A 12,755-nucleotide genomic window follows, 5' to 3' on the forward strand; every position below is an offset into this window, starting at 1 on the left:
GGTCTTTGTGGGAAGAAGGTGCTCTTTGGAAAAAGATATGGTGGAAGGTAAGTAATTTTTGGGATCCTGCTGGGACAGGAGAAGCAAAATCCAGAAGCTGGCTGAAATGGTTATATGCCTGGAGATTAGGTATGTAAATATATTGTAGTTCTGACTACTCTTAGTATCCACTGATTTCTGGAAATGTGGAATCTGTTTGGTGTTGTTGAATGGCATATGTATAAGTACTGTGCCTTGGATAGGTGACAGTGGTGAGCTACATCCAATTCATCGTTAGTCCTGAGGAAAATTAGATATTAGATCTTACTATGGGATCCCTTTAAAGGGCTTGTTTGGGAGCTCTTTATTCAGTGTCAAAACAGTAATCAGCAGTACTCTAGATGTGGGTGTAAGCTTCCTATACTGCTGAATACAGGAGATATAGTTCACTTCTTCTTTCTGTAAAACAGGGCTGCTGTGGGCCCTACTAGCTTTAGATCACATGTACTGGAGGCTAATCCTCTCTCAGGAAATGTTGATGCCTGTAACAGAGCTCTAGACTAATGTGGCAGAGATTTTGAGCATTGTATTTTGTTTGTTTCTTAATGTGGAAGAGATTCTGTAACTAGAATCTATTTGTCTCCAGGTGATCTTCATAGTCTACTTAATGTAAGCATTTTCTTGTTAGATTACTGTTTGCCTCTCTGCACAGTTCCAAAATAGTGATTAAAATTTTCGGTGACTTAAGGCTTTCCTCTGGAAAAAAATCCTAATTCCAATAAGAGTGTTAATACCAAGATTCACTGAAGGAGTGCTGAGTCTTAGCAAAGTGCAGCTGTAGAGGAGATTGTGAGCTTTACCCAAAACTATGTGGGTTGTCATCCAGGATTAGATGTTTTGAATCCTCCTCTTAGGAGGGTGAATCAGTGCTCCTGAAAGGAAATATTATCCTAAATAGGTTTTGTAATAAATAAAATTGTTTATCTGCAAAGCACGTGGCAGGAATGTCATAAGAACTTCTTGCTGTCCCACATCCTTTTACTGTCTCTGCCTGGGGCTTGTGACAGGAGCTGCAGAACTTGCTCCATCCAGAGATGTAAGCCTTACTTTCCCTATACCTTGGTGTAACTGCTGGATTTGTACTTCAGTTTTGATTGAAACCCTTGCCTGGGAAACAAAAGGTACTGGAAGATATAGGATGAATTCTGAGCTGCAGACTAACACAGTTCCTTGTGTGATGTGCCATCCCCTGAGCTTAGCAGGCTGAAAATTATTCTAGTTTCAGAGCAAGGGCTGTAAAACAGATTAATTTAAGCTTTATAGGACGTGATGAGCCAAGAATGCATCAAACTTCTTTTTAAAAAGTGAAGGTAAAATTCATTTAATGGAGATCGCTTAATTAGCGATAGACTATCAATTTAGTGATAGACAGCTCATAGTGTAATAGAGGTACAAATTTTGAATTTTGTGCTGTTAATTGTTTTTCCTGCTTGTATGTTAAATAACACTTTGCTTTCTTGTCAATGTATTTGTGAATCAGTAATTCATAACCAACTAAACACTTTGTTTTATTGGCATGCTGGTTATAGTAATAACCAGAGGTTTTTGTTTAACTGAAATATGAGCAGCCAAGACTTGTACCCAAGTTTTAGTTTAGGGAAATGTAATAGACATCTTTCATATTGGTTCAATTTGAATTTTCAGACAATTTACAGATGAAAGGTGCTATGTTAAATAGTGGGTACAATACATGTATTTGCACTCCTCTGTAACCTTCGGAGCAGACAGTGGGGTGCTACAACACAGAGCCAAGTCCTGATGCAGGGTTCTCTGCAGGTGGTGATAAATGGAGTGTATTACTCAGTAGGGAGTGGGTCTTACTCAGAGTTGAAGGATAATGCAGTGAGAGTGGAGGGAAAGCTATTTTTTTGTGTATGCGGTAGGGCTCCTTTTAGTCTAGTACATATCAAGTGGCCTCAAAGAATAAATCAAAAATCTCAGCCTTATGCCCAATTTCAGGAAAATGCTGTGCTAGACTAAGTAGGAAAAATGAGGTGTTGGAAGGGTGAAGTTGACTGAATGGAACAGCTATGAATAATATATTGTTTTGGTTTCTAACAAACACTGCTATGTGAATAATGGTCTTTCACTGGATGAAGACCTTATTCAGCAATCCCGCTTTGAAAAGTTGAGCGAACAGGTTAATGCTGAGCAATACTTGTAAACGAGTGTGCTGGTGAAGAAGTGAATGTGTGTGGGTGTGGCTGTTGGACCTGCACAGGAAGCTTGGCAGATATTTACAGGTGCTCAAGAGGGGGCTTGCAGAGCTGCTGGGGGATGTGTCCTCCCAGATCTCTGTAAAGGAGCACTCTGGTGCTCTCCCCCCTTGTGCCATGCTGTGGGTCTGTACCTGTTCTGGTTTATACACATGCCATCTATGCAGCTGCTTCCATCTGATCATCTTCATGCTCTTCCAAAAAGGGGGAGGGATATAGATTTTTTGTATTTTTCAGTGGAATAGTTCATATTTTACTCTCCAAATGTAGGTAAAAGTGTTCTGCAATATTTTAATGATCCTCCTTAAAGGAGTGTAATGCTTCAACTGGCATATAAAAAACTTACTGGTGGTGACCCACGAAGCCTGGCTGAACAGGGAGAAGACAGCATCTGCAAGAGTGTCTCCAAATGCAGTGTTGGCTCTTGGCTCAACAGTGAGTCCCTGTTCCAATGTGTTTAGTCAACCCAAGCCCCAACACAATGCTGACTTACTGGTAGCCACCCTGTATGGGTTTCTTCTGACTGTTAGGATCAACTCAGTGCCCCCAAAGTGTCTGTGGAATTCTGGGCACAAATTATGCTCAGGTATGTCCAAATATTCACTGTTAAGCTCTAGTGTTTCAAAACACTCCTTAGTGCTCACAAAAAAAAAAAAAATCTCCTTAGGGTGATGTGTATTCCTGCAGATATTCAGGCCATTCCAAAGACAAGTGAAGCCTTGCAGCTCTGGCTGGGACAGTACAAACACCCACATGGTCTTCATTGCTTTGGTGTTAGGAAATGTCAGTTCCCTCTGTTCTTTTTGAATTCCAAGGTGCAGCACTGCTGTATAGGATTTTTTAATCTTGAACAGCCGTTTTCATTGTGGGAGATGGTCCTGCCCATACTGAAAGCAAATGTAACAGTTGCCTGCAAGCTGTTGGAGCCCTTTGTAGGTGAACTATTCTGGATTTCTTTCCCCTTGTAAAAGGTGCTGTGTTAAGAATGCATCTTGTACCCTGTCATGAAGTGGCTTGTGAGAGTTCTGCTGTGACCTGCTGAGCTGATGTGAAGGCTGGAGTAAAGAAGCATGAAAAGAAGACATTGTGTTCTGTAATGTTTTTATTTTATTTTAAAATAGCCTGCCCTATTAATCTTCTTTCCCTGTTTTTTGAGTCTGCACTATTCTGTTTCTCATATGGAATTACTCTTATATAACATCAAGCCTCAGATTTATGTTTAATATTTGTGTGTCTTTGGGACCCTTAAGCCTTCTTGCAGCTGATTGTGTTTTGAGGAGATGGAAAATCTGCTTGAATACAAGTATGCTTTAGGGGGTTTGATTAGAGCTGAGGCAGCATGTGGTGCTAGCAGTGACGTTCATGATCTGCCTGCACTGATGGGGTGTTTGATAGATAATTCTGTTGTAGGTCCTCTGCTGGGGGCTCCATATTCCCTTTCTTGTTTTCATGACCTAAAAATGTTTCTGCCTTGACTTTGAGAGCGGCTTTTGCTTGTTCATTTTTTAGTCTCTGTCATCTGATTCACAGGTGATCTACTGTTACTGAGATATTCTGATGGCAGGGCCCTGGGACATGTGGTTTGTAATGCACAGCAAAACCTTACTGCGTGTTTAAGGGAGTTATGTACTTTAAAGAAACTAAAGAATTTCAGGCTAGTGTGGTGCCTCTGTGGGAAGGAATAAGATGAAGGGCCACTGAAGTACTTGTTGGAAGGTGATTAGGAATTCTCTTCTAATACTTGGCAGCACTGAGTGCATGGAGTTTTGATGTGATGGTCAGGGATGATGTTTAAAATACTTTGACTATTCCTGACAATGCAGCTCTGTGTCTAAGGAGAGATGATCACTGGAACAGTCTGGTTGTTTGTGGGTGCAGCATGGAGTCCTGCCCAATTTGACTCAGTAGGATGTGCAGGCAGGGGGGACAGATCCCTTCCCAGGTACTTCCAACAGTTTTTATGTTGGCTTTCTTCAAAGCTGGAGGGATTCAGTATGGGGGATAGTCAGGGATTGTGTGGGTGTGCTCCCCACATTTAATTGACATTAAGACTCTTGGTCTGGGTGTTCAGTACAAGGTTGCAATAGGAACTTCTGAGTCTGGGCTGAGGGAGTTCTGGTGGTGTTTTCTCACAATGACTGCCTTGGTTTTGATGAAGTTGTTTGTTGGCTTTGATTGCAAGAGGATGAAATGACGTCAGCTGTACTTTGATCCTGGTTTTATGGGTTTGTTACAGATGTACAGTGCAGTACCAGTATCTTGCTTGCAGTCTTGCTTCTGCTGTTTTCTAATTGGTCTCAACCATATTGCTAAATAGAGGGTGGTTTTTTTCCTTTTTCCTCCTGAAGTTACTGGAAACACCTGCTCAAGTCTACTTAACACTACAGGTAGAACTTGGAAAAAAACAAACCCACAGAAGAGAAAAGCCTTTTATTTTTTTTCCAGCCTTCAGTATGAGAAATTGGCCAGTGGACTATGTTCTGAAAAGCATATTTGTCTTTCCTTACTTTAACCTACCTTATGGGGAATTTAGGCACTTGTCTCTTGTGAGCTAAGCAATGTGACTCAACATTAAGCAACTTAGAAAACAGTGTTTCAGCCTAGTCTACAGTGAGTAGACAATTGATGGGGCTTCTTAATTTTTAGGAAAGTAATTGTCATGAGAGGTAGCCCTTGCTACTTGGCCAGGGGATTGATCTTTACTTGTTTTCATCAAAACACTCAGACTTTCTGAATAATGTCCTGAAGGGAAATGGTTCTTGGCAAAAGAGTTCTTAATTACATTCTATTTCAAATTTATTTTACATTCTGATCTTTATAGCAAGCAAGTGTAATGGGTTACTTCTGAGAAACTGGCATTGTGGCCTGTCCCTTGGGGACTTCTGGGGCGGCACAGAGAATTACAGCTGCTATTAAACTTCTTGCAGTAATCACAAATTGAAAACACAAGAAGCCAGGAAAAGTGTCTTGCAATTATCTTTGAGTCACAAACTTGCAGCAATGGCTAATTCACCTCTAAATCAGAAAGGAGATGTTCTAGTGCTGAGAAATGTGCCTGCATATTTTAGTGACATGATAAATTGCTTAGATGCTTTCAATCTGGTGTCATTTAGTGTTGACTTTATCTGCATACAGTATTTTAATTAGTACTAAACAATAATTAGGTGACAATGGTGAAGTCTTTAGCAAGTATGAATCAGTATCTGTTTATACACCTTACTAGAGTCACATGGGAAATAGTGTAGGGAATAGTTAATAACCTCTGAAAGAGGATAAAAAAATCCTTCAGTTTGTATGCATGTACTAAAAAGGCTGATGGTGATGCAAAATGTAAATAATGGATGTAGTACCTTGTCTTGAACAACTTCTTTCTTGCTCTGCTGGTGGGAATAATTTTTTTCTGGCAGCTGGATAATGAGCATAACTCTTGCACCTTCCCCCTTTGACTGCTGTAGCTATGCCATGGAAAACTGTTTGTACTCCAAATGCAGCCATGGTTCTGGAAACCAGCATCATTTTCCTTGTAGAAGGTCAGCAGGGGCCAGAGTGGGAACTTGAATTTCCTGGCAGGGTTCACCTGGGCTGTTCCCAGAAAAATCTCTTTCCTTGGTAGGGGGTGTTGCATCTCAGGCTCCTCTCTGGGAAATGCATTGTGGCAACAGTGACTTTGGTGAGGGGCAAAGCTTTGACTTTTGCTCCAGCTCTTTCTGGGTACCAGCTGAGGCTGTGTCAGCAGCAGAGTCCTGTTTGGTGCTGGGCTCAGCCTAGTGGTGTGGCAGCTTCAGAGCTTGAAGTGGGCTCTGCCTGTGAGCTACACGATGGTGTTGGGTGAGAAGGACAGCCCTGCTCCTGCCAAATACCCCTGAGTATAGCCTCCCTCCCAATAAGCTGGACATGATAACATTTAGAATAACTCCAAAATCTGAATGCAGCAGCTCTGCTTTTGCCTAAAGTGAGGTGAAGCCATTATGCCTCATGGGAGATTTTCCTGCTTGTTTCTCCAGAAAGACCATTTCTTGCAAGCCCTGGATTGCCACCACTGACTTTCTGCCACATGTATGGTGTTAATGGAAGCTTCCCAAACAGAAAGTGGCATCTGACATTGAAAAGCATACAACCCCCTTATTGTCACTCCATGACATGTCTGAAGCTATGCTGCAGATCCATGTGCTCTGCCCCTGCACGAAACAAAATTTTTGAGTAGCCTTCCTCCAAACTTGGTCAATCCTGTAAACTGCTGGTACCAAAAGAAAATTTCTGTAGCTTGTAATAAGTGCAATGTTTATACTTATGTGGCGTGGTCAGGGACACTTTAATGAAGACTTGCCTTGGAAATCACTGCTGAATTTCAAGGTAGATTTGTGCATTTGCTGACAACTGTAGTGCAGAACCATTAATGCCTTTTGTGAGTTACTTCTTAAGATGGGATTTACTCCTCAAGGAAAAAAAATCAGGAATAATAGTCATTGCCAATTCTCTGGGCAACACCCAATTTTAAACCTGAATTTCAATGTATAAAACAGTACCTGAAAAGAAATAAATCTTTAGATGTGCTCTTGGAGGACTCTGCCTACTAGAGCAATTTCAAATATAAGAAATAATAATTGTTTTTATCCTTTTAGTAAAACTCTGCATGCCCATTAACTAATTACTCTCCTGCCTGCTGATATTAAACTTAATGTTGAAATGTGTTTATATCCACAGCTACCTTTTTTGTCTACAAATAACTGTAACTATACACACAGAAAGTTGTAAAGCACCTGCATTTTTCCCCACAGTACTGAGATTTAATTATTACTTGAGTACATGTAAAGAAGGAATTTGGGGTAAATAATTCTGAAAACCTTGACTAAAGTGTATAGTAGCCTTTCTACAAAACAAATATTTTCATGCCCCCAATGTTTAAGGTCAGGCTGCAGCACTTGATGCTTTTATTTACTCTTTCCAATTTGACTGCTTTCCAGGCAAAATTTTAGGCTGTTTTTCTGCTAGAATTTTCCTATTGATAGAACTTAAGGCAAGCTCTGCTGATCCCAGAGCAGCCTGAGGTTCTTTTCTATGGCTCTCTGATATCTAACAAGACATGAATTTCCCTCTGGAAGCTTTTTCATAGCTCACTTGCCTGTACCATCTTTCTTCTGGATAGATTCTGGAGTCCTTCACCTGAATGCTCTATAGTTTTTTACAACTCCAAAATGCACTCTTAAGCCTCCTACCCTTCTTGAGGCAATAACCCCCTGCAGTCTGCAGGACTTTCTAGGGAGAGTTTCTTTGGCTCATCCTTGTGGGTTTCAAATGAAAACACTGGGCTGCTGATTTTCCTCTGTCTTGAGAGAAACTGTGGGCTTCTTGTTGTGCTGTGCCTCTCACTGATGATGTTACCAGGCCGTTTCTGATCCCAGTCAGTCTGTGTTCACTCTGGGCCTCTAAAAACATAGCCTGGAAGCCTTGGACCCAAATTGGGTGTTGTATGGAAGGGAGGGCAGGGCTGATGGTGTCTACATGTAAAATCCCACTCTGTGGAGATCCCTCACTTTCAGTGCTCTGAGCAGCAGGGCTGTGCAGGTGACCAGTGAAGAGGAAGGACAGTGGCTTTTTTGGCTTCACTGCTCCTTTTTTGCTTCACTTAAATCCTTCAAACATGGTGCCACTTAGTTTCTAATACAAAATGCCACGGGAAAGAAGTCTTCTTTCTGGAAGATCATCACTAGTGTCAACTGCTAAGGTGACATTTATTTTTGCCTGTGACTTTTCAGGTGGACAAGCTTAAGTTAATTTCTCTGAGCTGCATTGGATCTGTCATGCCAGGCCCTGATCAAGAATGGCAGTTTTAAGCATCCCTCCAGCACTGCATCCTGACTCTAGCAAAGGTCTAAGTGAATGCTTAGGGAGGAGGAATGAATTGCCTTGTGTGTTCCCCTGTCCTCTGTTTTTCAGCCCAGAGAATTTCCTGAGCTGGGAATGATTTCTATCTATATTAATCAATAAAATCCTCCTGACATAATTTCTAGGGATGCTTGGTAATGTCAACATACTTTTCTCAAGAAGGAATACCTTTCACCCTAAACCTGAACATTCCTTAGCTTGTTAGATCAAATTAAATATTTTTATGAAATACAAACTTTTCTTTTTTATTGTTATGCTGTCACAACAAAAACTACAGAGTTGGAAGCTACACAGAGCATCCAAGTCCTGAGACCATTATTCCTACAAAGGTAGTAGCCTGCTGATGTGGCTATTGAGTAAAACTGTGGTAGAAGAGTATTTCTTTCCAGCATGGAACATCCTGGGAGTCTGTAGGGCAGAGGTCATAGAGGCTGAATGTCTTCCCAGGTGTTTTCCATTTTCCTGACTTAAAATTACTGTTTCATTGGAGCTGTCAGGTGCAGAAAGATAAGTAAGGTTGTGGCTAGGCCTTGGGCCAGGTTTGGGAGAGCACATCCCCATTCCCCAGCCAGGAGACATGGGGACTGATACACTTTTACACAGAAAGTACAGCGCAAAAAAAAAAAAAAAAAAGATACTGATAACAAGGTGTTTTTCGATTAAGACAGGTCAGTTTTGAAGGTAAAAAAAAAAAAGTCTGCGGAAAAATTGAGTAGGGTCTGTTGCAGCAGCATCTCTTAAAATAGTAATGAGAAGTCTATCTTGGTGTGTGAATTGACAAAAATTTCTTGTGTCAAATCAGTGCTGTGCAGTGTTATAACACTCCTGGAGACATCTGTATCTTGCTGTCCAGGGTTTGCCTGTTCCTGTGATGACTGGCACTGCTCTCTTAGCACATTGAAGGACCTGCATTTGGCTCTGCTGCTGAAGGTATCCTTGTTCCTGTGTCTTGCAGCCCAGTGATTTATACTTTGCATATTTTGTGTGCTTTCCTGTTTCCAAGACCTCCATCTGCTCCCTTGTTTTGATCCTCTTGTTACCCAGGCTCCTATCTGCCTCCCCCAGGAGGCTGCTGCTGGGCTCCTGCCCAAGCCCAGAAAGAGTGAGGGAGCTGTCCTGTACCACTGAGCTGTCCCTCCATTCTTCTCCTCCTCTGTGAAAACAGCAGCACACTGCAGAAGTCTGCGAAGTGCTTTGATATCACCTCACAAGGTAGGCAAGCATACTTACCTCCTCCAGGAGGAATAAACAGAACCATGCTTGACTTAGGGCTCCAGAGCTCTGTAGGTCTGTTTTGGTCTCACTCAGCAGTGTAGATCACTGTAGGAACAGAGAGTTCTTTCCTTGAACTACTGGCTGGATTCTGAGAAAAGCTAAAAAGTTGAAGAAATTTAAAATCATGCTTTTAATAAGTTTTTTCTGTTACTTGTTTTCCTATTTAATAGGAGAAAAATATTTCTTCTGTTCTCCATCCTTAGCAAAATTGCTGTTGGGGAAGGGGATTGTGGACCAAGTCTGAATATTTGCTTTCTTCCTGAACTCTAGAGCATTTTTTGAGACTTAGAGAATGTCTGGTTGTTTTGGTGCTTTGGCTTTTCTTTTGAGTGGCAGAGACAAATTGTCATCAGAAACACTAGGTTAAGGATGTGTGTCACCTGATGGAAATGATGACTAACAGGTCACTTCCAGGGGCAGCCTGATTGTCTAAGGCTTTTTAAATCAAAGTAGGGAAAATAAGTGGGGAGCTTTTTCTTTTCATCCTCTATCTTGGAGACATAAATATTCAGTTTGGGGTGGATTTTTTTTTTGGGTTGGTTTTTTTTTTTTCTGTGAAATACTACTTGTTTCTAGGCCCAGTATAGGGCTTGAGTTTCTGATCCGATTTACTTCTGACTGTGAAGTGTGCTGATCCCAAGGAAGGCCTAGGTGATTCTTACACTTCACTTATTTTCTAGTACTGTTATAAAATGTTTTCTTCAGGGCTTTTGGACTGAGTTCCTATGGGTTTCAAATAGGAAACTTTTAGGTAAAAACAGGAGATGTGGCTGCAGGCATTATGTTTGTGACAGTGTCTTGATGTACATTTAGTGCTCTCATAATGCTAAAACAGAAACTGTGTTTAAGAAATTTGTATATATTTATAAATATTGGAGTCTATTGGATTCCATGTTGCTGTGGAATCATCCTTTAGCTGTAATTAAAAGTAACTTTGGGCTGCTTCTGTACCAGGGCAGTATTCCCTGCCGTGTTTCCTCCAGACTTGCCAAGATCCAAGCTAAAAAACTGTGTGTACATTTTGATGGAGCTTCCACGGTGAGGATTTGGAGAGGCCCTTATGTTAAGAAGAGGCACCCAGGATTTGAACCAAGATCTTGTGATCTCTTAGGTAATGCTCTGTCATCAGGAAAATGCCCCATTTCTTAGTGACAGAATCAGTTACATTTTTCCTGTCAAATTCACTTTTTTCACTTAGCTGGCCTGCCTCTGTATTTTATGTAGTAGCTTGGTTTAGTCAGAGATGTTTTTTCGTCCACCTGGGACTGGACTAATCAGTTGTCAGCTGCTGCCATGGTTGTTTTTGCTCAACTTGAGATGAGGCAGCTGCCTCTGGAGTTGGTGGGATTTCATCTGTGTGCAAATCTGGAGCACAACATTTAAATACTGGCTGTAGGCTTTGACTGGCAAGAAATAAATTGGAAAGGGAGATTGTGGTTTCTTCTGGAGTCATGAGGATGGCCATGGGGACTGATGAACTCTGCCACCTGATACCACAGCAGAGGCTCTGCTGCAGGTGCTGCCTTATGGCTGAGCTTGTTGGTTTTGCTCATTAGTTACAGTTTAAGTGAGACACTTGGGAAAGAACACAGTGGGAATGGAGAGGAGAGGAAGCAATGCTCAAATTGATTTTAGAGATGCCTTCTGCAAGCGCCTCTTCTTCCTGTCTCCTTTCCCCCCCCCATTTCTTGCTCCCTTGAAGATAGAATTGTGTGTAGGGAGTTGTTTGAGTTTACAATGAGTGAAAAGGAAATGCCTTAGCAGGGAAACAAGGATAAATAAAGCAACTCAGTAAAAGTTGATGTTGAATCCATTTTAGGTAATACTATATCTGTTGCTGAAATAAAGGAAAAGACAGAAAAGTTAAGGAATTAGATAAACCAGCAGTGCATCAGTTTCTCTCTGAGCTGGGTGGAGAGTTGCCACTGTCTTGTGGGATAATGCACTGCCCTGTCCAAGACAGATTTGTGAGGCTCAGTAGTTGTCACTCTTTCCCAACAAACTGTGGGAAGGAAAGTTATATTATCTGCCACTCAAACCTTGGTTTGACTTTTAGTCACAGCCATGCTCACAGGGGGAAAACTCAGATTTTTTTTTTTTTTCTTGTGCACCTCTCCTGAATTGCTATATCCATCATGAGCTGGGATAAGGCAATATTATTAAAAAAAAAAAAAAAAAAAAACAACTCTATTTGGCAAGATGGGACAATTAAATTACCATATTTGAAACTCTGCTATTTGTCTTTGTGGGCAAATACATCATGAAGCTTGAAAATGCTTGAAGCATTTGAAAACAATTTTGTTAGTCAAACATTATCAAAACAAGGCATTTTAATGCTGCTTCATTTAAAGATATTATTTTCAAAGATTTTTCTTTCATCAAAAAACCCAAAACAGTTAATGAGGAACTGTGCTCTGCCTGTATGAAGTTTGATGGGTTAGTGAAGGAGGTAGTCAGCTCCTGGGGACTTGATTCTATACAGAAAATGGGTATCTTGTGTTCTCTGCTATTATTTATGATTTAATTAGTAGGCAGAAAAAGCTTTTTCTCCCTCCAGATCCCCTCACCCTGCCCCAGTTTTTCACTGATTATGCAAGTCAGAACCTGAGAAGTTGTCTAGGTGATATGCAGTATAATAGATTTACAAACTTATTCAGGTCCATCAATAATGACTCTTCTAAGGCCTTAGAGTTCCTCCATAATAGAGATGGAAAAAACATAACACTGTGCTCTCCCTGACTGAAGTAATAATTGTCCTGGCTGCTCTGTCTGCTAAAGTTAATTTCTTCCCTGGTGTTAGTGGCAGCAGGGAAGACAACAGGGAGAGACTGATGCCTTTACAATGTGCTTCAGGCTGGGAGTGCCAGGAGCAGTGTGGGCTCAAGGATTGGGTTTTACTGGGGAAAAATGGATCAATTCTGGTGAATTTGGTGTTTACAGAATGAACAGAGAAACGTGAGAGCATGCAGATGTTTGATCAGCATTGTCTGTTCCAAGGATGGCTTATCAAGCCCTGATTTCACCAAAAGCAATTCTAATGCTAAGGACTGATGCAGTCCATCTATTTCATTGTGCCTGGCCTTAAAATAGCAAGAATTGTGTACTTTGGTCCTGTGCTGAATGAAGGCCCAGGTAAGTGGACTGACAAATAGCTGCCCCAAATCAGACTGCTGGGCACAGGCAGGGACAAACTGCACAGTAAAACAGAGTGACTGAGGCAGCCAGAGCTGCACCACTGCTCCTCTTGCCTCACATGTACTACTGGCTTGCTGAAGGATGTAGTTCTGCCACTTAGACAGAAAACATGTATTTGCAAACTTGGCTCTGTGTGGGATGGTG

The 12,755-nt window shown here is 41.3% G+C and overlaps 1 long non-coding RNA gene across 1 annotated transcript in view; it reads left to right on the plus strand.

Annotated features, from left to right (window-relative positions):
- The first annotated feature begins 1,053 nt into the window (after positions 1 to 1,053).
- The window catches only part of LOC125329750, a 128,191-nt gene continuing 116,489 nt past the window's right edge, over positions 1,054 to 12,755 (plus strand). The window contains exon 1 of the long non-coding RNA XR_007205256.1: positions 1,054 to 1,160. This is a non-coding gene — a long non-coding RNA (uncharacterized LOC125329750). The remainder of the gene's footprint in view (positions 1,161 to 12,755) is intronic.

The sequence above is a fragment of the Corvus hawaiiensis genome, chromosome 8 (genome assembly GCF_020740725.1).
Source record: "Corvus hawaiiensis isolate bCorHaw1 chromosome 8, bCorHaw1.pri.cur, whole genome shotgun sequence".
NCBI classification, from domain to species: domain Eukaryota; kingdom Metazoa; phylum Chordata; class Aves; order Passeriformes; family Corvidae; genus Corvus; species Corvus hawaiiensis.